Source organism: Elaeis guineensis, chromosome 3 (genome assembly GCF_000442705.2).
Source record: "Elaeis guineensis isolate ETL-2024a chromosome 3, EG11, whole genome shotgun sequence".
Taxonomy (NCBI): domain Eukaryota; kingdom Viridiplantae; phylum Streptophyta; class Magnoliopsida; order Arecales; family Arecaceae; genus Elaeis; species Elaeis guineensis.
In genome coordinates, this window is record NC_025995.2 from 101,347,606 (window position 1) to 101,352,409 (window position 4,804).

Genomic DNA, 4,804 nt, shown 5'->3' on the forward strand with positions numbered 1-4,804 from the left:
GGGAAGAAGAAGAATGGGGTGAACCGGCCGAACAGCTCATTCCCATCTCAATAGCGGAGAATTCCGATCGAAAGGTATGGGTCGAGTCTCAATTATCCGACCCCGAGCGACGACAGCTGACGGAGCTACTAAAGGCCAATGCCGACATATTCGCCTGGTCGGCAGCGGATATGTCGGGCATCCCCCCGGAGACAATGACACACCGACTCAACATCGACCCAGCGGCGAGGCCGGTGAGATAGAAGAAATGGTATTTTGCTCTTGAAAGACAGAGGGCCATCGATGAAGAGGTGGACAAGCTACTCGAGGTAGGCTTCATCAGAGAAACTACATACCCCGATTGGCTCGCCAACGTTGTCATGGTCAAAAAGGCCAATGAGAGTTGGAGGATTTGCATCGACTATACCGACCTAAACCGTGCCTGCCCGAAGGACAGCTTTCCACTCCCAAAGATTGACCAGCTGGTAGACACGACGTCCGGCCACCGACTGCTCAGTTTCATGGACGCTTTTATCGGATACAATCAGATCTGAATGGCGCCCGAAGACGAGGAGCACACCGCCTTCGTGACCGCAAAGCGCCTCTACTGCTACAGGGTAATGCCCTTCGGACTGAAGAACGTCGGAGCTACCTACCAGCGACTCGTCAATAAGGTCTTCAAAGACCAGATCGGGCGCAACATGGAAGTGTATGTGGATGACATGCTGGTGAAGAGTGCACAAATCCTGGATCATGTGCGAGATCTCGAGGAAACTTTTCGCACTCTACGACGACACAGGATGAAGTTGAACCCGACTAAGTGCGCCTTCGGGGTGACCTCGGAGAAGTTCCTCGGGTTCCTCGTTTCACAACGAGGAATCGAGGCCAACCCCGAGAAGATCAAAGCGATCATCGACATGCGGCACCCGGGCATCAAGAAGGAGGTCCAGCAGCTGAATGGAAAAATCACCGCCCTCAGCTGATTCATCTCTCGATCAGCTGAAAGATGCCTTCCGTTCTTCAAAACCCTGAGGCAGGTGAAGGGCTTCTCTTGGTCGGATGAGTGCCAACAGGCTTTCGAGGACCTGAAAAGGTACCTGACTTCCCCACCGCTGCTTGTGAAGCCAGAAGCCGGGGAGACGCTGTATCTCTATTTGGCCACTTCCCCCGAGGCGGTTAGCTCGGTGCTCGTCCGGGAGTATGAGAGCCGAATTCACCAACCTATATATTACACCAGCAAAGTGCTCCATGGCGCTGAAGCTCGGTACTCGGAGACAGAAAAGATGATATTCGCCCTGACTGTGTCCGCACAACGACTCCGTCCATACTTCCAAGCGCATGCCATTGTGGTCCTCACCAACCAGCCCTTGAGGGCGGTATTGCGCCGACCCGACACATCGGGATGACTGGCGAAATGGACGATGAAGCTCAGTGAGTTCGACATACAGTACCGACCGCGACCCACCTTGAAGGCCCAAATTTTGGCCGACTTTATCGCAGAATGCCCGACGACCGACAGAGCATCGGGAGAAGGGAGCCCCGAAGAGGTTGGGACCTCCGAATGTGACCCCGATTCAACCTGGGTGTTGCACATCGATGGAGCCTCCAACGCTCGAGGGAGCGGGGCCAAGTTCCTGCTCACCAACTCGAAAGGGATGGTCACTGAGTACGCCCTCCGATTCGACTTTAAAGTCTCCAACAATCAAGCCGAGTATGAAGCACTCCTCGCTGGCTTGAGGATGGCGAAGGAGTTGGGGATCAGCAGCCTCCAAGTCTTCTCCGATTCTTAGCTGATCGTGGGACAAGTCAAGGGCAAATTCGAGGTGCGAGACCCAGTTATGGCGAAATATCTCCAGAAGGTGAAAGATCTTGTTGCACGCCTCGGATGTTTCGAGATCTCCCACATTCCTAGGTCGGAGAACGCTCAGGCCGACGCGCTCTCCAGGCTGGCGACTTCAGCTTACGACGCTTTGGGCCGGACGTTCGTAGAGAATCTCGAGCAGTCGAGCATCGACAAGGCCGAGGAGGTGCTACAGCTGGCGGTCGAACCAAGCTGGATGGATCTGATTGTTTGGTACTTGACCGACGGGATTAGCCCTGAAGATCCTGCGGAGGCCAGACGGCTTCGATGGTCGGCCTCCCAATACGTGATAATGGATGGCCGACTCTACAAAAGATCGTTCTCCCTTTTCTTGCTCAGATGCTTGGGACCGACCGACGCGGACTACGCGCTCAGAGAAGTACACGAGAAAATATGCGAAAATCACTTGGGGGGCAAATCCTTGGCCTACAAAGTCCTGTGACAGGATTACTACTGGCCCATCATGAGGAATGATGCAGCTAAGTTGGTTCGGAAGTGTGAGCCATGCCAAAGGTATGCCAACATACAACACCGACCCGCCAGCCAGCTCACTCCAATAGTCGCCCCGTGGCCCTTCGCCCAGTGGGGAATCGACATACTCGGACCCTATCCTTCGGCATCCGGCCAAAGAAAGTTCATAGTCGTCGCCATCGACTACTTCACCAAGTGGATGGAAGTCGAGCCTCTGGCGCAGATTACCGAGCGAAAGATGGAGGACTTCATTCAGAAGTCCATCATCTTCTGGTTCGGATTGCCGCACACTATTATCACCGACAATGGACGGCAATTCGACAACCAAGACTTCTGTGCGAGATTCCATATCACGCACCGACTGACCTCGGTCGGGCACCCACAGTCCAATGACGAAGTCGAGGTGACCAACCGAACCATACTGCATGGACTCAAGACCCGACTGAATGAAGCCAAAGGCCTCTGGATCGAGGAGTTGAACTCCGTCCTGTGGGCATACCGGATGACACCCTGTGTCCTGACCGAGGAATCACCTTTCAGTTTGGCCTATGGGATGGAAGCAATGATACCGCTCGAGATCGGGCTACCATCGACTAGAGTCGAGCAGTATCAAGAGCCAGACAACTCTGGGTGCCGGAGGGCCGACCTAGACCTCCTACCCGAGCTTCGGAGCGAGGCTCAGCTTCACATGGCTTCTTACCGACAGAAGATAGCCCGATATTACAACGCCAAGGTCAAACCAAAACTTTTCAGGCCTGGGAACCTAGTCCTAAGAAAGGCAGAAGTCTCGAAGCCTTTAGACCAAGGGAAGTTAGCTCCGAATTGGGAAGGACCCTACAAAGTAGCGGACACCTACGGGCCGAGGGCTTACCGACTGGAGACTCTGGAAGGGAACTCCATTCCCCGGACCTGGAATGCCGACAACCTAAAGTTGTATTACTGATGAACTTTGTGTCCACTCACTGGAAATACAAATTCAGTTTCAAAACTTCAGAGTCTTGAACCTCGACTCTTCGACCGTGGGTCGGCACTCGCTAAGAAGTGCGAACCCCCGACGTCCCGACGTGAACCTAACGTACCACTGGGGACCAACGGCCCGATAGCCGACAATGCATCGGATGCTTAAAAGGGCCGATATATCCACGACAACGGGAGTTACACTCCTTCTACAGTCAAAATCCCGAGCAAAATGATTGGCTGACTCGCCGACTCTGCCTCGGCCAAGAAAAGCAAAACGCCAATGCGACCAATGCCGCGTTCGCAACTTACCGACCAGGTCACGATCGGTCGAAGGATATTCGGCTTACCACCGATTATCATACGGTGCGACGTGAGTACCCGGCCTGGGTCTGGGCAATGGGAATCCGACTTGTCATCGTTTTTCTGACTAAACGCGTCGGACGCCATTCGACTAAGCGCCTCGAGCGACATTTGACTATCGGACCATATGAAATGATCCAGCCATCGAATCATGCCTGGAGGTCGGACGACTTTCGACTCAACGAACATGCCCGACTCACGATCGGGTGACAGACATCCGACTTAAGCCCTCGATCGTCGGATTATACGACAATCGGGAGGCTGGTCCAAAGTCGGAATTCGCTCTGCCTTTGCTGCGGCGCGCGTTACCTAACGTCCTAACTAATCTACCGGGCCAGCAACTTATGTGTTCGAAAGTGTCCCACAACACATGAAAGAAGAGAGACATACAAAGGAGAAGAGTCCAAGTTGAAAAGACTTTGACTTCGATTTCATTAAAGTTCGGGTTAAGTTTACAAAACGGGGCCGAAGCCCGAATACAGATATGATAAATAGAAGTAAAGGAAAGTGGAAAACCGACTAGTCCTCAGAGTCTGCCTCTTCCACTGGACGAAGGTTGGGGACGGCCGGCGAATGTACTCGGGCTTCGGGAGTCAGAGCCGCTTGACCTTCGGTAGCCTGGTCCGCATCTGCTTCGGTTTCCGCTATGGTGGTGCGACCTCCCGGCGATGGGTCGGCCGTCTCCTCCGCAGCTGGGGCCTCCGACTCTGGCGGAACGATGCTGCCGAGGTCGAGCTCCGGGTACAAGCTTCGGACAGCTTCCCGAGCATCCTCGTACCCCACTCGGTACGAGAGGAAGCCGCTCTCCAGAAGTTCCTCCCGGTACTCTTCAGAGTCGTGGAAGTCTTCTATAGCCTGACCCAAGGCTTCCTTTGCCGACTCCGCTTCCACCCTCACGATGTCTGCGTCGGCCTGAGCGATGGACAGACTTTCTTCGGCCTTAGCGAGGTTCCCGAGGCTTCTTGCAGCTGCTCGCATTCGGCCTTGAGCTCCTTGGCAAAGCTGTCCCTCTCGTGGCACAGCCGACGGACGGTTCGGGACTTCTTCTTGGCGTCGTCCCGGGCCGACTGCAGCTCGGACTCCGAAGTCGCCAAGGCGCCTGTGAGTCTGGAGACCTCCTCAGTAAGACGAGAGATCTCCCCCTCAAGCCGGGCCTCCTGATCGACCGACTGC